Source organism: Phocoena phocoena, chromosome 2, assembly GCF_963924675.1.
Source record: "Phocoena phocoena chromosome 2, mPhoPho1.1, whole genome shotgun sequence".
Taxonomy (NCBI): Eukaryota; Metazoa; Chordata; class Mammalia; order Artiodactyla; family Phocoenidae; genus Phocoena; species Phocoena phocoena.
The window spans coordinates 129092156-129116584 of record NC_089220.1 but is presented as its reverse complement, the minus strand read 5'-3'; positions in this window follow the sequence as shown (position 1 = coordinate 129116584).

The window sequence follows — 24429 nt, the reverse complement described above, 5'->3', positions numbered from 1 at the left end:
GAGGAACAGTCAAGAAACAATAGTGCGGCCTTGGGGCAGGGTCCTGGTTCCCCCCTCAAGGGATATACATAACAATATCTTTGAGCTGTTTTGCTGATACTGAAACCCTCACCAGGTAGGAGAAGTTAACTGTATGCTGCTCACAAGCACATAGACCCCAGACCAGTTGTAACAAGAAGGTTGATGATGTTGACTCCTGATTACCTCACCACCAACCAGTCAGAAGAATGTCCATGAGCTGGTCACACCCTCTTTGAACCATTACTATAAAACTCCTCACTACCCCCTCCAGGTCGGGACACACAGTTTTGAGGGCATTAGACCACTGTGTCCCCCTTTGCCTGGCAAGCAATTAAAGCTATTCTTTTTTACTTCATCCAAAACTCTGTCTCCAAGATTTAATTTGGTGTCAGGGTAAAGAGGCCAGATTTGGCTTCAATCCTAGAGATTTTATGTAGTCTTTGGAGATGCACTAAGTCAATGAAGCAAGTAGGTCCAAGGAAATATCTTGCTAATAGATTGGGGACCTGAAGAAATCTTAAATGTGTCAGAGAAAATGAAGAAGCCTCATTCCTTACTGGAAAAGGCACATTTGAGTCAAGTTGTTTAGTCTCCACTGTTTTGTGGGTTTGAGGAGGTGGCGGGGCTGGAGATAAATAAGACCCTCACAATTTCACAAGTGATTGGACCCAAGGTGAAGTAGAAGCTAACAGACTTTTGGTTCAAATGAACCATCTCCTGTGCTGGAGTTTGGAATTGGTTTAAAGTTTTAGTTTTCTCTTCTCTGACTTTAGGCTAGACCGTATAGTAGTAGCAGAAGTAGAGCGCAGGGTATGTTTTACAATTTAGACATAAATAAGCAAACCATCCAACATGTTATGGATGATATGTGGGATGAAGGGATGCTATGTGGAATCCTTGACTTTGGTTTCTTACAAGGCCTCAGATAAAATTGTTTATTGCACAACCCTAAGGGCACCATTCATAATCCATCCACTATACAAGGTGGCCCTGGTACTGACATGGTCATAACAGCATTCTGGAACGGAACAGGACAAAGGAAACATGAGTCATTTCCTTCTCCTCTTATGGCTCTCATCTGGCCACAAAAAAGACTGTGTAGCAGCTGCCAAGTAATTTCCAGAATTCTGTAATCTCTCAAATGATTTTAATAACCTTCTTGGGACAAGGGGAAGGAAAGATCCAGCTTTTAACAGCTTATCTTTTTTTCCATTAAAGATTACATGGCATCATGGGATAAACCAACAATTCAGCCTCAATAGTATGGCATTTGGTTAAATTCTATTTTACAAACGTCCTCCCTGGAAACCAGAATGCTAGGAAAAAGAGCCAATCCCAGAAAACTGATATGAATTATGTCTTGAATAAAATGTATCTATTTGGAAAAGAAATAATCAGAAAATTGTAGAATTCTAGTCTTGATTGACAAAGTTAAGTTTTATGTAGTATATACTTTATCTGAGAAGCTGTTGCTTAGAGCAAAACCAGAACTCTTTGAGAAACATTTAAAAGATAACTCGATTTGAGTCTGATTCTCTCTTTTCCCAGATTGATACATGTGGCCTCCTACATTTAAAATGAAAAGTCCTCAGACAATCCTAATCACATTGTCAGTCAGACAATCATCTCCTGAAAGGGCCTCCTTCACCTTTAAGGATGCATGTACAATAGTGATATGTAAGCAGCTCAAAGACTCAATACCCCTTTTTTCTGCAAAGCAAGGCTGGGTTAGGAAAAAATCAATATGTTGGAAGTAAAGGTCAGACTAGGAAAAGTGACATGAAACAGAACTAAGGGAACAATATCCTTCATGAAGACTGTTTGAAGTTTCCTTTACCCTTGTGCTAGCTTCGGTGCAAATATATTTTATCCTAGAATAGAAGGCTGAATTCTTGAGGAAAAGTCATATTTTAAATATTTATCTATTTGACAGCATCCTTATTGCATATTATCTTTGTCCTATTGACTAACACTGGAAAAGAATAGTATATACTTTGAAGCGCACATTGCATGTGAATTGGAGTTGCCAGATTTTTTTTTTCCCTTGTAAGCAATGAGATTCGAACACACATATACATTTGCCTACCTTTTTGAACAGTTCTCAATTTACTTTTTCAAGTGGGCCAGATGTACTACTATAGTCCTTAAAAGGGTCAGGACCATCTCCTTATTTCCACACTCTCTATACTTATTGCTTGGGTATAGCTTTAAAATAGCCCATGAACCCTTTTCACTCTTGCAACACATTTACCCACAATTAACAATCAAGCCGTCTTCCCTTCATTCAGGCGTCCATTCTCCATGGCCTCATTTTCCCTGCCTCTCTCTTGATCTACCATTGTGCCGAGAGCTGTTTGTGCCATATCAATCTGGCCCCCTCACCAGCCGCACAAGGACTGGGGTGGGGCGGGGCGGGGGGAAGAAAGCGCCCGGCATTCAGATGCTGAATAACAAATTGCTCTTGAGTGTCCTTGCTTCCCCCGGCTCCCCCCCGCTTCCTCAGGAAGGACAAGGAGGGCGTTGAAAGCAACCATACATTTTGTTCAGCACTCTTGAAAACAAGCGTTTCACACCTGAAGCCTTTCACGGCAGCCCAGAAGCACCCCTTCAAACCACTTAATTGCCAATTGCTTCAGGGCTCCTTGTAAAAGTCCATTATGTCAGCCAGCTCCATGGCTGAGACAAAGTATGCGAAATGAAAGTCCTCCTTCTTCCAGGGCCAATGCGGCATTAAATATCCGCAGATCACTGGTTTTCTTGTTGTTACCAAGCCGTGATTGGCTCCCATTGGAGGTATGCATAGAAACCTTCTAGCATTATTTGAAAATGAAAGTTGCAATTTTCCTTGGTTCTTTGTCAAAATAAGGTAAAAATAAAGAGGCACCAGAGATATCCGAGAAAGGGATCTTTACACACTCATTTGTTGTGCTGGGCCTGGGGTGGGGATGGAAAGGGATGAGATGCACCTAGAATAGTCCACCTATCAAAACTGAGTAGGCTTCTGTTTTGCTTTAGTTTTTTTGTTGTTGTTGTTTGTTTGTTTCCATTGGGTTGAAAAAATTAAAGTGTGTGCAAATTCTCAAAGTTAAGAGCCCCTATCCTTGAAGTCCAAAGAAACCCACAGTAAGATATTCCACACAAGAATGCTCACCTTGAATATGTTGAAACCGAAGGCTTATTCACTAGAACTGTCTCAAAGTTGCAGCTGTGGAAATTGATTTTCAAAAGACTTGGCTCTTTCGGAGTCCTCGGAGTCCTCCCCCACTCTCGCTTCTGTCTTTACTACAATTAACAAGGCAATCAATTTGATGATGAAGAACACCTGGTGAGCATTTGAGTAATAAACGAAATGTTCTTGGAGAAATGTATTTCTTGTTGTCAATGCTTCTCACTCACCATTAGGGGAATGAGGCCTCCCAGGTGAGGGAGGCATATCGATAAAATATGACCTAGTGAGAGGGCCACCAAGCCTGATGGTGGAGGTGTGGGTCGATTTGTTAGGATTATTCAAGGTATGTTTTTATTTTTTATTTTATTTATATTTTTTTGCGGTACGCGGGCCTCTCACTGTTGTGGCCTCTCCCGTTGAGGAGCACAGGCTCCAGACGCGCAGGCTCAGCAGCCTTGGCTTACGGGCCCAGCCGCTCCACGGCATGTGGGATCTTCCCGGACCGAGGCACGAACCCGTGTCTCCTGCATCGGCAGGCGGACTCTCAACCACTGCATCACCAGGGAAGCCCCCAAGGTATGTTTTTAGTATACATTCTGGGTTCCTGGGATCCCATGGTTGTTCCCCTGGCACTTTGTAAACCATGAGCCTGATACTGGAAGAGTTTGAATAACATGTAAGCATGTCCTCCAGTTTCTAAGTTGGTGTGTACTTTTTTTAGATGTACCTGTGTTACCCTGCTTTGAAAGGGTTGCCATTTTCTCTGATACTTTTGAACTGAGATTCCTTGTAGAATTCGGTGTTTTCCTTCCTGGAAAGAGCCAAGTGGAAAGCGGAGTATGGGAGGGGAAAGAAATGTGTGTATTTATTCTAATGAAACTTACGTAAGAGTTGCCTTCTATCTGGAGCCAAAATACTCCTCTGATTGTGGTGATGGAAGGATTGTCTTCTTTATGTGTAAATTTCCTTTGAATGAATGAACTTCCTTCTACTGAATGAGCATTTCCTGGACAACCTGATTATTCTGCTTTTTTTTAATTGATCCCTACTTCTTTCTTGGGATTGCCCTGCAATTCACACCTGCCGTGGCTTGTCAGAACATTTGGTCCAAGCTTGTTCTTGTGACTTCTGAGATTAAATCACCATGAATTCTCCTCTTCCAGCCATAATAAGTCTTTAACTGTTTTGGCCATGGCCCACAATACATACACAGTAACTGTGCCATGCTTCAGACTTGCAGTGATTTAGAACCTAGAGCAATGAAAAAGGTACATTGTGAAGTGAAGAATGCATTCTTGTTGGTCTGTTCATATCCAAGGATCATAATAAACTGTGAGGCTCATCTCAGAGCTCCTATACCTCATGTTCCAAGAAAGGTTCCCCAACTACTGTGCTTTATTAAGGACCATATATATGGAATCCATTCTCCAATAAATATTCGACTTATGAAAAGTAAGTAGGGACTATCCTGGTGGTCCAGTGGTTAAGACTTTCCCTTCCAGTGCAGGGGGTGTGGGTTCAATCCCTGGGCAGGGAGCTAAGATCCCACATGCCTCACAGCCAAAAAACGAAAACACAAAACAGAAGCAATATCGTAACAAATTCAATATAGACTTAAAAAAAAAGAAAGTAGGAATAACTTTTCACTCATGGTTTTTGCTTTTCTTTCTGTTCTTCCTCTTGGCTTCTCTGTTTGCTTGCTTAGGTTGCTTCTTTTCTCTTCGTATCACTTATCAGCTTGCTCTGCAGAAAAATTTCCAACAGATTAATTTCTCCTCTTATCCATGTAGCAGACTTATGTTGTGGGATGTATAATGCATTTTCATTAGACCTTGTGATAATTTTAATGCTTTGCACTAAAGTAGAAAATGAGAGGAAAGCAACATTGTCTCCCTCTCCCTCCAGTGCTCATGAAATAGGGAAGTGTGGATGATAATACTGGGAGGGAAAGCTAGTGAATGCGGTCTTGTAAAATGTTTCATCTTAGTAAAGAAAGCCTCAGGACAATCCCTAAGTATAGTAAGGTCAGCAGACCATGGTCGATGGGCCAATTCTGGGCCGCCACCTGCTTTTGTAAATAAAACACTATAAAACACGATAGGAATATAGCCACACCCATAAGTTTATATATTGTCTATGGCTGAGTAATTGCAATGAAAACCATATGGCCCCCAAATCCTAAAATATGCACTATCTGGCTTTTTTACAGAAAACCGTTGCTAACCCTTAGAATATAGCAAAAAAACTGCCGAGACCTCCATATACATTTCACACAGAAGAACATGAAACATTTACTGAAGACTTAATCAGGTATACTTTTGTTGGGAGTCTGATCTTTTTGTGCTAGGAGGAAAACACTGAGGTAATATACATAACATATAAGCATGTATGCATGTTTAATTAAATTTTATTTAGTTAAGGACTCCTGGTAGATTGTGATCCTTGAAGACAAGGACGTGATCTTATTTGTTACCTGAGTGTGGCCATATCTGTCAAACAGTTGCTACTTAAATGTATTCGTCATGTGGATATCCTTTGAATGAATGTTCTTTGTGAAGAAAACCCATCTCATAAACCTTGAAGTCTTTAGGCCCAGCTCTTTGGAAATGGAGATGATGAAGCAGTGAGACAATGCACTGGTAGTTATTTTTTAGGTGTGTTATGATTTCACTCTACCTCTGGACATTTCAGAGGGATTTTGATTTCTTAGTAAACAACTGCATGCTTTTCTAATGCATTTTCTTCTCTTTGTCTTCACTTTATTCCACTTACTCCAACTTTCTGGCGTTTTTGAAAAGAAGGGAACAATTTCTCTTAAGCAGTAGGTTTTATATAATTGTGTTAACAACAAAAACAACTTTCATTACTCTACAAGCAATCCATTTCCCATGATAGAGCCTTGCTTCCTCTTAGTCAATGTATTCAATATAACAGCTGCTTTCTCTGCTATCTCTTGGCACAGGTGTACTGGTCTTCTTTGCCACTTACCTGGCAACATTTGTTGACACATACAGTGGCAGGTTTAATCAGTCTTGCCAATACCTCCTGGTGCCAGATTTGTAATCTTGCATTATTTGGGGACTACTCTGGCCATTTTCAAAAAGGGAGAATAAAGGAGTTTTCTTTTCCTTGAAAGAATGACTATCCATTGGCAACCAGAAGGCAACTGAATCGGCCCCCGTGGTAGAATGGAATTCACACCACTGGGAAATTTTAAACCAAGGAAGTTTAATCTGTCTAAAATTGTTTGAATCTCTTTCTGCAGTCCAAGGAAATTTGCTTAAATATGTCTAGACTACAGCATGCTTTCACACATAATGTTGGTTTTGATCAATGCTTAGAATTTTAGCTATTGAAATAGAAGGGGTTCTAAGATTTTTGAGTGTTATTCTGAGTCCAGAACTCTGCCTGTATTATCTAATTTCATACTCATTTATGTGTGCTATTTGATTTACTATTAATGATTGCCCTGGGGGAAGCTGTTATTGTCCGCAATTTACAGATGAGGAAAAGGAGACACATCATAACCTATTGTGTTTACAGAGCTAGAATAAGGCCATCTTTCTTCCCACTCTTTCAAGCTGCTGCAAACCAAATGTTCTATACTCCCTAGGAACCCCAGGAAATTGTGGGTGATAGTAAACTGTGTGCCAGCCTGCACCTGCAACAATTGATATCTCCATGTAAGCAACACTTTAGCTGAGATAGGCTAGATGTGGTGAATCCACATATCACCAAATGAATAAGCCAGAGAATTTTCCAAAAGGACGATAAAATACACCTGCCTGAGACCAAAAGCCTTATGGTGGGTTGGGATGGGTGGCAGCAGTGGGTCTACAATAGAATCTACAAAATGGATTGATTACGTACTTTCTCTGCTTCGCATTTACTAAAAACTCTGTTGGTATTGAGCTTCAACATGTGGTCATTGCTGGTGCTTAAATACTGGTTGCTACCTAGGCTCCATGTCCTCTGATCATCATACTTATAGTAATAATAGAAATAATAACAACAATTATAATGGTTTATTTACATTAACCACTTACTATGCACTGATATTTTATATAGGTTAACTTATTTATTTCTCCTCAGAATCCTATGAGTGGATAATATTATATCTCCTAGTATAGAACAACTAATGCCCAGAATGTCAAATGACTGCTATAGTTATACAGCAAGCAAACATTGGAGTAGACATTTAAATATAAACCCTTGTCTGCCTGATGCTGAGGCTGTATCCTTTACCCTGAATGAACTCATCCACACCCATGGTTTCAATTACCCCTAAAATACAGTGATGATGTCCTATGTTATTGCTCAGGGATATTCTGCTAAAGACAAGCATATTATCCACACACGTGAGTAGACTTCTACTCATTTTAAACCTGTAATCTTCTCCCCAAACTTCCTTCTTTGTCTCTTGATAAATGACATCTTCCATCTAATTGTCTGAGCATAAAGCCTAGAAATGATCCCAGCCCCATCTCTCCCACTCTCTCTGAGAGATCTCTGACAATACCATTAACCCTGTCTTTTATTTCCTCTCAAATCTGTCTCTCCCTCTCCTTATCATTGTCGCCACTCATCCCTGATCAGTGACTGCCATCACTTTCTGTAGGCCTCCTGCTTCAGCCCAAGTACCTGGAAATCCATTGACTGCACTCTGAAACTGGAGTGATTTGTCTAAAGATGATTCTGACTGCATTCTCCACTGCTGAAATGTATTCAGCACTCCCATTGACTCAGGCTCTTCCTAACCAAACACACAGTGCTTCATGATCTGGATCTTCTTCCCTGGAATAATTATCTTCCTATGTTTCTCCCACGCTAGACAGCAAGCCTCTCAGAGATAGCAGCTGCACATTGCCAGCACCCAGACTGGTGCCTGGCATACAGCTGATGCAAAATAAATTGTTGTTTAGTACATAAGCATGCTCTTAGTTAAAAGATTTTTATCAAGAATGGTTATAACTTCATACTTAAGATCTAAAGTACAAAAAATTTTGAGCTACTTTTGGTTTTATGAGCCAAATAGAAAATTTTTGCAGGCCTATTGTTCTCTTAAACTGTTTGCATGTTAGCAATTAAGCTACTAATGCAAATTTTAATATTATTGCTCATACCCCACCAACTTTTCTTCTCCGACTTGAGTGAGTGATCACTTACAGAACACTAAGTTAAAATCATTTTAAGACACATGCCTGATTTTAAAGTGAATTATCTTTTTTATTATTTAAACAAAAGCCAAGCTGTTTTTGTTTTTGTTTTTGTTGTTGGGTTCTGAAGCAGCTTCACATTATCCCTGCTCTGCAGATAAAAGTTAAGTTTCCTTGTTCACAGGCAGGATTTGGCAGTAAGCATAGAGAATTGCTTTGGCGGACTTAGTTTAATTGACTTAAACTTGAGCACTGGCTGCCCCTACATAGGAATTCCCAAAGCTGTTCTTAACAGGCCTCACAAATCTAATAGTAAAAAGGATTTGCTGATGAAAAACATCTGCCTCAGGGCCTAGTGAAGATTCCATAGAAAGTTATACTTTCCATGCTGCAAACTTATACGGATTTCCCCTGCTAATCTTTATCGTGGAGAAAAACCTCGAAACATTCTTTCCCAGTTTTATCATGAGATTTTCACATACCTTCTCTCCTTGGCAGAACCAATTACTACATTGTCTCCTTGTTAGAAAGAACAGAGAGGCTATTGAAGATAATTGAGTTAACCCTTACTCCATCATTGCCCTAGGACCTGAAGCTTTGGGTTTGTTTAGAAGTGAATATGGAAAATGTCAAAAGGAGAACCTGTACATTATAAGACTATTTAAACACATGCTCGAGTATATTTTAAGATGTGAGTATAGCATGTTTGATAGTTTTAGAATAGTTCTGATTTGTATAGAAAGCGGTTTTTAAATGAAAGAAACTACTCTTCCAGCCATATGTCCAGTCAAATACAAGACCACATATATTGGTGTTAAAGAACATCAACAAGGTCAACTAATATAAAGCCATTCAGTGTTAGGCAGAAAGAAACATGGATGTGTCCTCAACGAGTGTTAGGTTCCAAAGTCAGATTGAAATTTAGGATCCACATTTTCTAACTAAAATGGAGGATATGCATTTCACAAGGAATGAAGAATGAGGAACTATTAGTGAGGAAAGACAAATTATGCAGTTCAGAGAGTTTGAGTTAGATTTATGACACCTACTGAGGAAGTCCCGTGCTATACTGCATCTTGCAGAAAGGAGTGCTTCTCTCTGGTGATGCATATTTTACACCCCCACTCTCTTGATAGGAAAAGTCTAATTTTAATGTGTGCTTAGGCATGTGGTGTTTATAGGAAAAGTTGTGTGTGTGGGTGTGCACTTAACTACTCAGGAGGGATCTGAAATATGATTCAAATTTCAGAAGGCTTTCCTACTTCTGAATACCAAGAAACCAAAACAGTCAACTGGTTGAATCCACTTACAAGCCAAGAAAAGTAACAAGCCATTTTCATATCACAAAAGTAGGGTAAGTTTTTGCCATGAATTATTTAAGAAATGCTTTCCATACCCTGAGCAGATGATCTAGTTCCTGTCCTAAATTGGCAGTTTCCTTTTCAAGACTAAATGAAGCATATTTCGATTAAAAACAAATGAAAACCAATCAGTAAGTTTTTTTTAATCTGACAGCTCTTCTGTCTTGAAAGTCAGGGAGAGAGGAACAGTGTTTAATGAGTTGTGCTATTTATATATCTAATAAATGTTATAAAAGCTTTGTTTTATATAATCTTGATTATCTATAAATATGGGAAATATATGAAAATTTACATTTTCATAACCATTTATAATCATTTACTATTTACACAGTTCTGGTTTCTGTTGAATTTTGGAAAATGTATGATTTCTAATTGCTAATGAATCAGAATCCAAAATAACTAAAGGCATAGCATCCTTTGGAGGCCAATTTCATGATCTCCCCTGGCCTCTGAATGCTGACCTGTTGCTCTGAGATGAATGAGTTGACAGGACAAAGGAAGAAGGAAGAAAGAATCTAGCCCTGTGCAAAGTCATGGCCCCAATCCCTGGTTTTGGTAGTTGGCATGATGATTGAAAATTTCTTCCACTCCTTGAGGTTTGCAATAGAAATCCCTAGGGTAGAATATAGACATGCAAAACTCATATGCCCTTGATGAGAGTTGCTTCATAAGTTTTGGCCTCCACTAGTACTTTTTTCCCAGTCCAGGGATTTGGATAATTATCTTAGTTCATGGTGGGTGGTATCTCACTGCCAAATTATTCTCTTGAGAGTACAATTGCCTCAGGTTTTTGCAGCTAATGGTCTGAAATTTTGGGACTAATTGATTTAGATTTGTAATACGTCTTTGTTTTATGTAGAAACTATTGGTTTTAGTACTGCAAGACCATTGTAGCCTTGTAGCTTTAAATATTTTGGACTAATTGAATTAGATTTGTTATACTTCCTTGTTTTATGTAGAAACTATTATACTTACAACTGAAGGACCACTATAGGCTGGCAGCTTCTTCCATGGAAATTAACCTCTTTGCTTTGCAAAGCTTCCCCAAAGATAATAAGTGTCATGAGGGTAGGGAGCAACTCTATTTTACTAGCTTTATGTGCTCTCCCCATGATCTAGAACAGTATTTGTCACACAGGCATTCAATAGGGGTTTGCTGAATTGATTCATGCATGTGTGTTCTTGCTTCATTTTTCACCTGTAAATGGGAGTTTTACAAGATACAGATGCTTAAGATACAGAGATATTATGGCAATGAAGGGAGAAAATGTACATGTGAAAAAAGTGTCCATTATAAACATATTGTAGTATAGAAATCCAAAGTCTCATTAGATATATATATTACAGTGAGAATGTATTGAATCTCAGTTTTCTGTCTAATTCTCTGATTAGTGCCACTTTTGGTTCTGAAATGCTGAATCAGATGCCTCTCCTGACCCTCATGCTGCTTAGGACTTATTTGTCTCACCTGACTTTAACCTGTTTCCAAGTTTTCTTCCAGATTTAAACATCTGATTTCAAGCCATGATTTTATGATTTGTTTAAATGAGAGATCATGAAATAGTCATTGGATTATATATTTAAATGTATAATATATTTAAATGTTATTAAATGTTTTAAGTTATACCTAAAAATAAGGATCATATATACAGAAATTAAACAAAAGAGGCTGAACATGCAATTGAATTCTAATTATTTTTGTTTTACTGCAGTGATGCTCTGTTTCCTGTACTCATCCTGCAGAGATTCTTATCTATGGGGCTAAAATTCCACAAGCTCCAAATAATAAGGCGGTTAGAGGGATGCTTTAGTGGCGAGACAGCGGTAATCAACCTGGGTAACGAAATTGCTTAGGAAGACAGTTTATGATTGTTTCAATGTCAAGATGGGAGAGATCTGCCCATCTTTCAACACTCAGCTCAAGTGACCCATTCTCCCCTGACCCTCCTTCAAAAGGAAGTTGAAGTGACTACTGCCCACTTTGTATGTCCACCCTGTGTCTTGCAAAAATGTCTCTCAAATCTCATCCAGGGATCCTCATGCTTACTTCCTTTTACCTTACTTGCCCTTTACTACTTGGCCAGGACAAGTCTGTGTCAGTGGATAACATATAATGGTGATCAGTAAGGTTCAGTGGTTAAATGAATGGAGAAACAAAATGAGTAATCTGGAGTAAGAAGCATAGGCCAAGAAGAAATACTCTGCTGGGCCAGGCTGAAAATAGTTGTAACTGCAAAAACAGAACTCAAAAGACAAGTTTGGGAGATGGTATAGAAAAATCTCTATTGTATGATCTCATGAGAGCTCTATCAGGGTGGTGGTGGGCAGATCAAAATGGCTAAGATGGCCAAGACAACACCAAGGAGGCTTCCAATGGCAATCAAAATTTTTGATATGAGAAGGTTGATTGGATTAGATGATTTACGTTATTTAATATATATTCTTATCCAGAGTAATGACAGTAGGTACATGTATGATGTGGAACATTATGAATCTAAGAAGGGCTACAAAGGTGGCTTCAGAACTTGGTTCATTCTGCTGCTGAAGAGCAGCGGGGCTGTGGGTTGAGAGAGATCTTGCTTGAGCCCTGATCCTCTCTAGCTCTGTGGCCTAAGACAAGTTACTTAAACTGTCTCAGCCTTATTTTCCTAATTTTTTTTTTTAACATCTTTATTGGGGTATAATTGCTTTACAATGGTGTGTTAGTTTCTGCTTTATAACAAACTGAATCAGTTATACATATACATATGTTCCCATATCTCTTCCCTCTTGCGTCTCCCTCCCTCCCACCTTCCCTATCCCACCCCTCCAGGCGGTCACAAAGCACCGAGCCGATATCCCTGTGCCACGCGGCTGCTTCCCACTAGCTATCTGCCTTACGTTTGTTAGTGTATATATGTCCATGCCTCTCTCTCGCCCTGTCACAGCTCACCCTTCCCCCTCCGCATATCCTCAAGTCCGTTCTCCAGTAGTTCTGTGTCTTTATTTCTGTCTTACCCCTAGGTTCTTCATGACATTTTTTTTTCTTAAATTCCATATATATGTGTTAGCATACGGTATTTGTCTTTCTCTTTCTGACTTACTTCACTCTGTATGACAGACTCTAGGTCTATCCACCTCATTAGAAATAGCTCAATTTCATTTCTTTTTATGGCTGAGTAATATTCCATTGTATATATGTGCCACATCTTCTTTATCCATTCATCCGATGATGGGCACTTAGGTTGTTTCCATCTCTGGGCTATTGTAAATAGAGCTGCAATGAACATTGTGGTACATGACTCTTTTTGAATTTTGGTTTTCTCAGGGTATATGCCCAGTAGTGGGATTGCTGGGTCATATGGTAGTTCTATTTGTAGTTTTTTTAAGGAACCTCCATACTGTTCTCCATACTGGATGTACCAATTCACATTCCCACCAGCAGTGCAAGAGTGTTCCCTTTCCTCCACACCCTCTCCAGCATTTATTGTTTCTAGATTTTTTGATGATGGCCATTCTGACTGGTGTGAGATGATATCTCATTGTAGTTTTGATTTGCATTTCTCTAATGATTAATGATGTTGAGCATTCTTTCATGTGTTTGTTGGCAGTCTGTATATCTTCTTTGGAGAAATGTCTATTTAGATCTTCTGCCCATTTTTGGATTGGGTTGTTTGTTTTTTTGTTATTGAGCTGCATGTAAATTTTGGAGATTAATCCTTTGTCAGTTGCTTCATTTGCAAATATTTTCTCCCATTCTGAGGGTTGTCTTTTGGTCTTGTTTATGGTTGCCTTTGCTGTGCAAAAGCTTTGAAGTTTCATTAGGTCCCATTTGTTTATTTTTGTTTTTATTTCCATTTCTCTAGGAGGTGGGTCAAAAAGGGTCTTGCTGTGACTTATGTCATAGAGTGTTCTGCCTATGTTTTTCTCTAAGAGTTTGATAGTTTCTGGCCTTACATTTAGGTCTTTAATCCATTTTGAGCTTATTTTTGTGTATGGTGTTAGGGAGTGATCTAATCTCATACTTTTACATGTACCTGTCCAGTTTTCCCAGCACCTCTTATTGAAGAGTCTGTCCTTCCTCCACTGTACATTCCTGCCTCCTTTATCAAAGATAAGGTGACCATATGTGCGTGGGTTTATCTCTGGGCTTTCTATCCTGTTTCATTGATCTATCTATCTGTTTTTGTGACACAATGACCCAAAACCTATGGGAGGCAGCAAAAGCAGTTCTAAGAGGGAAGTTTATAGCGATACAAGCCCACCTTAAGAAGCAGGAAGCATCTCGAATAAACAACCTCACCTTGCACCTCAAGCAATTAGAGAAAGAAGAACAAAAAAAACCCCAAAGTTAGCAGAAGGAAAGAAATCATAAAAATCAGATCAGAAATTAATGAAAAATAAATGAAGGAAACAATAGCCAAGATCAATAAAACTAAAAGCTGGTTCTTTGAAAAGATAAACAAAATAGATAAACTATTTTCCTAATTTTTAAATGGTGTTGACAATAATGGTAATTCCCTCAAAGCATTTTGAAGTTAAATATGAGGATCCATTTAAAGCACTTACTAAATTCTTAATCTGTGTGCATTTGAAACATTGAAAAATCTTTGCATAAAGTAATTATGCTGTGAGCCCTTAAGTACCTGCTTGTGAGAAGTTGGGTCATGAAAAATTTCCTGCCTTTTTTTTTCTCCATTTATTCAAAACATTTATTGAATATTGCAAGGTGCAGGGCTAGGTTCTATAAGATACACAAGCATATGCATAAGATGCCATCCCTGGGTTTCAGTGGTTTGCAATTAAGTGAAGGAAGATAAAACAATGTAATTAAAAAAAACAAACAAACAAAACCCTGCACATAGTAATCTGAGAAACAGAAAGAAAGGCACTGGTGGGAGAGATCAGAGAGTCAGGTTTAAGTCCCATTCTTTCGTTCATTCTCTGGCCTTGGGTTGGTCTTATTAACTTCTTGGCCTTTGGCTTCCTCACCTAGGACATGAGAATGTTGGTTTCCAAGATATCAAGTTTCCTGTTGGGCCTGAAATTTCTAAGCCTCACAGAGTTATTGCTGCCATTCAGACCTATGCTGGAGGTCATTGCCTCTTCAAAAATTCAGGTAATGATTTATGGAGAGAGAGTACAGTTAGGCCTGGTCTTGAAGAATGAGTAAGACTTCTCTGGGCAGAGAAGGGAGAGTGGTCTTAGAAGACATAGGAGCAAAAGTCCAGACGTGGACAATTACAGGACTTATTTGTAGTTAGTTACATACCTAGAATCAGAGGATGGACGTAATCAAGTGATTCAACCTCAGATTTAACTGAGTTTTATCGAGAAGTTCTCCTTAACAAGCACCAGCCTGGGGATTTCACATGCATTACCTAATTTAACCCTCCAGCAATATGGTGTGACAGGTATCATTACCTCTTTTTTTTACAGATGAGGTATGGGTACACATACAGGTGATCACAAAGCCACACAGATAATGCAAGAGTGAAGTAAGTTTTCTGGAGCAAAATATACATCTGGCCCCACATCTGGCCTATAGACCACTAGCTGTCAGCTTTCTGTATGTGGAAACTGATGTTCAGAGAGGTTAAGTGACTTACTCAATGGAACAGAGTGGCTATATATTAATCTGGGATTCAAATTTGGGTTTCCTGAATCTAAGTATGGTGCCTGTTTACCACTATGTGATCTTCCTACTAGAAAAACTAAGTGAGGAACCTGGAATGATTGGTAGTGTCCAGACTGTAAATGGCCTTTAAAAGCCACCCAAGGATTTAGATTGTATTCCATGACCAGCTGAAGATTTTGAGCAGGGTGGTGAAAGAATCAACGTGGTACTTTCGGTCTGTTAGAAATGTAGAGACATGGTTAAGAAAGTACAATTTAGGAGTGGTGTTCTAAGGATAGAAGTAGCAAGGCAGGTTCATAATGGAACAAAACAGAAATGGAATGTGAACCATGATATGACTTGATATTGTTAGAGCAAGGAGAGAAAACAATCAAAGATGAGAGGTTCTTGCCCATCCTTTCTTCCTATTTGAAGCATTTGATGTATACAGAGAGTAGTTGAAATCATGTGAATGGTTCAAGGGAAAAAAAGTAAAATCTCACTACGGAAACTATGTTTGTGTCCTACGATTTACCAAATCACAAACTGGCTTCAGAGCTCTCTATGACCTGTCTTCATAAGCAAAGCAGAGACCCCTTGTTGGTTAAGAAATGTATCAGCCTTTAAGATGGGCTGGGACTCCAAATTTTAATGCCAAAAAGCTAGATAAGTTTGAAGGAGAAACTATCTTTTTGTGATCTCATCAGTTTCTCTGTTTCAATGGGCTCTTTTTTGCAATTGCCTATCTGTCAGTGCCCTGATAATACAGTTGCCCTTCTAACTGCAAATGGATATATATATATATATATATATATATATATATATATATATATATATATATATATATATATATATATATTTTTTTTTTTTTTTTTTTTTTTTTTCCTGAGGTAGAACTTCACAAATGCTGCTTTGAATAACTGGAGACTGGCAGATCCAATGGAAAAACAAATACCAAATGTTCAAGGTATATCTGACATGGATAATTTGAAGCACTATGCATCTTAGTAATGAGAGGAAAAAGTACTAAATTTCAGTAAATTACTATTTTTTTTTTTTTTTTTTTTTTTTTTGTTGGTACGCGGGCCTCTCACTGTTGTGGCCTCTCCCACTGCGGAGCACAGGCTCCGGACGCGCAGGCCCAGCGGCCATGGCCCACGGGCCCAGCCGCTCCGCGGCATGTGGGATCCTCCCAGACCGGGGCACGAACCCGCGTCCCCTGCATCGGCAGGCGGACTCTCAACCACTGCGCCACCAGGGAAGCCCAAATTACTATTTTTTAAAAATCTATTGAATATAAAGGTAAATTGAGAATATAAAGTGACTAACCCTTTCTGTTAGCTTCAAATATTATCAATTCAAACTCTGTGTTGAGCAAAAATTGATAAAATTGAAATGATCAGTGTAGTTTTCAGCTTAATTTGAAAAAGTTTATCTACATGTCCATCTTATTAAAAGAGCAAACCTTTCAAAGCATGGTGGAAAGTAGACGACTGCTCTTTTATCTAATGGGATCCTTAATTATAAATGGTTCATATTTGATAAAACTAGAATATACCAAAGCAAAACTGAAGGTAATATAATATAATATAAAATGCAAATATATCTAGTCTATCAGGTCCTTCAAACATAATCTGAGCTGGATTGTGTGTATGTGTCACAGAGCTCTCTTATTTCTCTCAATAACAGAAAGTCCAGAAAACATGTAGAAAACTATTGTAATGTGGGAAATTGTACCCAGTATTCAATATGCTATGAATCAATGAAGAGCAGTTTGCTTAAATACTAACAAATATGATGTTAACTTTATTGAGTAGATATTTTAAGGATAAAGGTTGTCTGGTGTTATTTTCCAATATGGACCCTTAAAATCTGAATGTAAGTGGGTTTTTCCTTTTCTTTCTTTTGTTTTTTTTTTTGAGTGGGGGTACTGCACTACTTTGCCCTCTGTGAATACCTTTGACTTGAAAAAATAGCAGTCTAGTACAAGGTGCTGCCATGCAGAAGGACTGTGGGCATGGGAGAGATTGAAATTGGTGAGTAATGCGATTGCTTTCTTTATTGCATCACTGCAAAGCGAAGTACTAATCGCAGAGTCAGTCTGTGTGCTTACATAAGCTCCCTGTCGAGGTGGCAGGCCTGATGGGTCCCAGATCCCGCTGCTTTCCAGGTGGGTTACAGTCTGTGCATCCATCTTTTGTGCTCTGCACTTTGATTTGGTAAGAGTTTGAGTTAAAACTTAAAGTTACAGTAATATATTTTAGCCAGAGTTAAATCAGATAAACTTAAATATTCATCTTAATGTGTATCCACTGACTAACTCCAATTTAGCTATTTCTTTTTCTAAAGAATGCTAGGAATCTTTCCAAGCTGTGCACAATTAATCTCATTTGTATTTTTTTCCTACAAGGGACAATGCAAATATATTACATGGACCCCAAACTGTTTTTATCAGAGTAAGAAACACAAGTTTTGGATGATGTGATTTTAATATGATGCATGTGGGAAAAAATATCCCACAGCGACTACTTAGTACCATCTTTTATTTATTTTTTGCCTGGAATCCTGGGTGGGGTGGGTCATTTTCTTCATGCACTGCTCCCGTTCACATTTTTTCCTTTCTTTAAAATTGCTGAAGCTTAGCTGTTGCTATTTGGTGTTGCTCAACCCTTCTGGTCAGCAATGACTCCCAAGGGTGGAAGAGAGCATCCTAAAGTTCTGAAGGAGAAAATTTAATCAGCAAAGTAATCATTTCTGCTGTGATGGAAAAAAAAAAAAAAAAAGAGGCCAGTGTGAATGACAAAACAGCTGTGGACCACCAAAAAAGTCAACTGGGATTGGAAGGAGGTAGACCTGAAAAAAAAAGAAAAATTGCTTGGAACGCATAGCTTTAAAGGGAAAATGAATCAGAAAAGAGTTCTGAAGTGTTAGAATGCACTGCCTAATAACTTTAAATAGTCCATTGCGTCTTCCGGAATTTTTTTTGTTCTTCTTCAAGAATAATCTGCTTACATCGTTAAGACCTCAGCTAAGCTCAGTAACACAAATTACCAGATGTTGTATCCCCTAGTTTTTCCATCAAAAGACCAACCACCAAGCTTGTTGAAAGAGAAAGGTCACTGTCCCTCCCTGGCTATAAAACTATTTTTGCAACTCCTAACAAATGAAACGAGAATACCTTTCAGCTGTCCAAGGAACCTATCTCCCGTTCCTTCGAAGTCTCCCTGTTTGGCTTTGTTATTTTCTAATAATGCACTCATGTGTAAGCTAATAATGTGAACAGAGGGAAAATGAAGAGACTTAAAAAAAAAAAAAAGGAAGAAAAGCAGAATGAATTAGGGCAATTGAGGTCGCTCTGTTTCATTTTTGCTGGAAGGATTTTAGCTCTCCTTTTTACCTTATCACTTATTACACAATTTACAATAAAATGAGATGTGATTCCATTCTTATTGTTGGGCTATAGCCTATTGAACATGCATATATAGAATTCATTTCAGATTTAAACACTATCTTAATTATAAACTGAACAAAATGGACAACCTATCGGGTTCTCTAAATTGCATTCTAACAAATAGTTTCATTTTTTCATCACATTTCTACTGATGACATATTGGGTATAATAATGTTCAAGGAATATTCCTTTTTACGTACTGCCTTAAATGTACCAAAGTATTTCCCATGTGACAACTAATAGCTTGTTACTGACATACAAGCTTGAGAACTTTACACATGTGGCACGCCTCACAATATTTTTCATGATGTTCTACCTAAATAACATTATCAGGAAGTCTTCGTATTTTAAAATCACCTACAAATGGCACACATGTTACATAATGAAAACATAATAATTATATTACACATTATTTTTGTAATGTGATTGTTGTTTGTATTTAGGATCCACATTTAGAAACTTTTCCAACAAGCCAGGCGCCAAATTGGAACTATTGCAAGAAATAGTCTCACTGTGTTTTAAAATGCAATATACATTTAATAAGACATTAAATGTGCTTTTAAAGAAAACACATATGTACATGAACCTAAAAAGTTTGTTTACATTTACTTGCTACAAACTGAAAATTGCTGTAAAGTTATGTACATGATCAGATGTAGTTTTATAGTTAGTGTAGTCTTTCCAAATATAATCTGAGTTAATATAATAATATAGTTCCTAATCATCAGAATATGATGCTGTGTAATCTATAAAATCATTGATTTATATTAATATGATTTTAAATATAAAATAATAATGTTTAGAAAAACTGATATTAGAAATTGTAGAAAATGTGCAGTCTCATAATTACACATGTATTTTAACATGCATAGCATTTGGTGAAGAATTTCTAACTTCAAATTACATAAGTGTAATTTTACATATCAAATAAGGAACTCTTTCAATGACAACAGGTGAAGCAAAATAATTAGCACTCTAATGTTAATTGTTTATTAATGTATTAAGTTTACCAAACAGCCTCATTTGCTTACTAGATACTGCTACACTTTTGTATATTACTCAAATACAATTATATATATAAATACACACACATAACTTTGGATTTTGTTTTCTTCTCTTTAAAGTTCCCATGCAGCATCTAAAGTGTAAACCTGGCCAACGGGTTGTAAAGAATAGAGGTTGGTGTTTTCTGAAATTTGCACCCAGACCATTAAATAAAGCTGTTGTCCTACAGGGCCTTGGAGGCACACTGCTGTCCACCAGGGTCGTCCTGCAGATACTTTTTCTGAACAGTGCAAATGAAAGTCGATTCATTTCTCTCTCTTTTACTTTAAGCAGGGGGTTGTCCAACACACACAGGCGCACACACACACAAATACAATTTTTAGTCATTTTTTTCAATTTAAATGATTTGCTATCACAGTTACTCCATCTTTTATCTCTCAAATAGTTTCAACCCTGTTAATGTGTGCATGTACTTTTTTCTTATCAGCCTCTCAGCAGCATTTGTGATTCATAGCAGCCATCAAAGTGATAATAAACTCATTCACAATACTAACAAACACGGGGCTCCCAGTTATTTACGAGGCAAATTCACTGCAAGGCTGGGCTGCGGAACAGGGGAGAATCAAGATGGTGTTGATTGATAAATTGACAGGTTAATTTACAAGTGGATAATAGGAGTTAGACCCAGAGGGAAAGAGGGAAGGTCTGGAGTCTAGCTTGGTTGCACTGCCATCTGTCTTATGCCCGGAAATCTGCAGGACTACTGGCTGTCAGGATCAAATATATGCACATTCTTCATAACTTAAAGACAAAGACCTCCATTTACTGCTGTTTGATTGGGTTTGTTGTCTTGGTTCTTCACACAATTGACCCTCAATATGTCAAAAACAGTGCCGCGTCCCAGTATGTTTTATAAGTACCACTTAGAACATGATGTAGAATAAGTTATTCTGCCAGTTTTACAAAATAAACAATGAACAAAATTGTTTTTGAGATGATATTTCACAAATATTAATTGTCATTTGACTGTTGATGGTTGAAATGTATCCTTTCGAATTTCAGAGACCTCTGGTTTGTTCTTCTAGGGTGTACACCTCTCTCATCCCTCTAAAAAACACACCTTTTTTTTTTTTTTCCTATGGTATTAGATGCTGGCTGGTCTAGCTGTTTACAAGGTACGTTAGAAACAAATTGTATGATCATATTAAACATTTGATCATTTCTTTCTCCTAGAGTTTTATTATTGTAAATTTTGAACATATTTGAGAGTTAAAAAATAACTTTTACTAAGTACTTTCAAAAACAGAATATTTTAAAAATGTTTTTCTCTTCCAAGGAAACGTATTTTATAGGTCAGCCATTTATAATATTAGTTTTGGAGGAAAAATCTTGAACAGTCAATATTTTTTAGCCTTATAGATCTGGTATCACAGAAAAGTTTCATTGTACGTTGTCAGGATAGTGCCTCTTTTTTGGGCTAATGCCGCTGTTAGGTAGCAAATCTGTAACTATTACCACTTTAGAAAGAACCTTTGGTCTTTTAAAATCAGCTGGTTGGAGACTGTTAGCAGCACTTGCAATGCCCAGGGTCTTCCAGACAGCAGGCATTTGGTTCTCCCTTGCCAGCTACTGTAATCGCGGGGCCTGAAATTCTGAATTCTTGATCTGAACCCTTTCTCACCATATCACCCATTGCAAGCGAACACTGTTCTCAGATTTGAAAGTTCATTTAATGGTTAGCTAATGTTAAAACCACGTAGATTTGACCAAATACTGGGGAGTTCAGCACATTTTGAAAGGAAATTCAAAAAGGCTCAAAAGAGCATGTCTGCTCAGCTTTTGTAATTCATTACAAAATGCCAACACTAATATTATTTTTAAACAGATTGTCTCCTATTAATCAAGGGATTAAAATGAACTATTAAAACTATGCCTTTATATGAATAACATGATAAAACCCATGGAAAATATCTGATCAAGAATGAATGACAGAAAAATAAAAACAAATAACTGCATGCATGGAATTTTATGGTGTCACAAGGTTAAAAATGTCCCCTTAAAGGGTAAATATCCTTTGAAAAGGAAATGCATTTATGTGTGAATGGGAGTTTGAATGCCTTTTACTGCTTTGTTTAAAAGTAGACAATCATCTTTGTAATATTTTTGGCACGTTGTATGTTTCAAAAAAGACTTATAAAAGATCACAATATGTTTATGAATGCTAATTTTTCTTGATGTAGTAACTGTTTTGTTAAAAGTGTGTCAGAAAAGTGTCTAAGTAATTTTTAAACTTTATAATATACAGAGTAAACCTGTATATACAGACTAAAGCAAAGTATTTAATTTTCAGAGGACTATTTAAATCTTACATTTTATGTTATCTATATAGAGACTTAGTGACAAGGAAAATGTTATATAAAATAGAGAAATAATAGTTTATAGAAATGTGTGATTTTATACCTTATTTTATAGAAAATTTAATAGAAGATAAATGTGTTCAAAATTCAGTCTAATATTAGTTTTATCCTATCTATAAATTGCAACGGTAAAACTATCAGAGTTATAAAGCCATAATCTCCAATATGTTACACTTTCATAACTTAAAATATATAAGTTAACTTTTTAGAGATTTATTTTAGTTAATATTTTTAAAAGCCCATGATCCCACTGTGATGTAACTGGATTGATTTTAATCACAAGCATGTTGATAGAGAAAAGAATAAAAACCCAATGAAAGAAGGGGCAGGTACTGAATATTTTGTGTGTTTATAATTTTGAATTCTTTCTAATAAGGCACACTCCCCTCTTTGCAAGCTAAAGAGAGGTTTTCTGCCTTTTTCTCCCTTCAGGTACTAAAAGAAATTCTGAAACAAACAAAACAACAAAACAAAAACAAAAAAAAGATATCAGATCTAATATCCCACCCAATTTCTGAGTTAAGCCAGTGACAGGTATGTTTTGAAGCAAGACTATTTAGACACATTGATTTTTGTTGTCATTTTCTTCTTATTTCATATGTCACATCAAGGCTTGGAAATTAGATGAATGTAAGAAGGGTCTGCTGATCACTGCTCCTCAGAAGGAATTTTCAAAGTCAGCTAGCTGTGCTTGATAAAACTGGCCCTGCACAGAGCTCCACTCTGCCTACAGGGAAGTTTAGGCAAACTCAACTTTTGCCACTTCACTCATATTACGAAGATTCCTGGTTGTCAAGAAGGCATCTATTTAACTGAAGTCTGGTAAATCTCAAAAGTAAAGCATTAAGGAAAAGAAAAATCCTTGAATCATCTTTTCCCCTCTCACTTCAAAGTCCTTTGAAATGAATGTGCAAGTCCAGTTCTGGTAAACAAGTTTTATAAAGTAAGTCATGCAGGTAATGCTTTCCTCAATTGTATGCTTCCAGAATAAAACATTGACATCCAATCTTTGTGTTTTTAAGAGTTTGTAATAATAAATAGAAATCAATGCTGCAGACTGAAAAATGCATCAATTATGTTTCTTTAATCTTACAGAGTTTTTCCATGTTATGTCTATCTGTCCTCCTGAACATTTTTTCACATTGTAAAATGTACTGTAGTCTAATTGGCAACATAGATTCTGAGTGCTGATTGAGCCTAAATTTTACTTGACAGAAATTTTTAAATGGCTTTATTTTATGTGAAATATAAAAAAGCTCATGGTCCTTGAGTTTGAATAGGAAGATTATTTTTTGGTGTGTATCATACTTTATTTCAGAACAGGTATGAAAAATTTTAAAATAAATTAAGAAAAGTCCTATATAACCATTTGTCCAGGAAAGGAGCAAAGAAAAAAAAGTAACCAAAATAGTTGAAATATTATAAGTGAAGTGGCTAAATATCAAAAAGTTTAAAACTGAAACTATTTAGAAAAAAAGTGGTTTATTTCAATCCACTACAGAAATATGTTCCCTCTCTATACCTCTCATTCACTGCAAAAAGGGACAGTTTGACAACAGACTGGTGAAGTTGCAGAGGAAGCTGGTTCTGAGCTCTGAGGGTGGGTACTCTGCATAGTTCTGAAGCAGACGGGATTCAGGGCTCCTGGACAGGGTTCCTGTGGATTTAATGGCCAGAATCTCAGTGATGAAACATTGCATGGAGATCTGGAGAGGAGGAAAGGATCGTGAATGTCATCCTAGTGTAACAGAGAGATTTCCTTTTCAGAGCATTTACAATTCCTTTCCTGCCTGTGGTCGATCTGGAGTCTTTAGGAAATTTTATTTGAGCCCACGGGGAGAGAGTGCTTCCTAAGCTGCAATTTCCTATGATTTGAAATACGGCATCTGCAGGCCTCCCGTGTAGGATCACTCCGGGGGGAGGGGGGAAAAGCAAAACAGGGTTTATCTTCAGTAAAACTTGGCTGAATACCCAATCATTTTTAACTCAAATTCCCCTTACCAATATATTTTCCTTTAAAAATATGTCCATGTAATTGTATGGATGTTTTTGGACAGTGGTATATTAGACTATGTTAATTGTTTATTAACATGATATTTTTAGCCTGAATGAAATATTTCTCCTAGTCATATTATTTGAAATATTGAACTAAATTAGTAGAGGAGAATGTTAATGTATTAATATAAATGAACATTTATGAAAACTAGGATTGAGGTCAAAACACTAAATCAGAGAACAAATAAAAAAAAATTA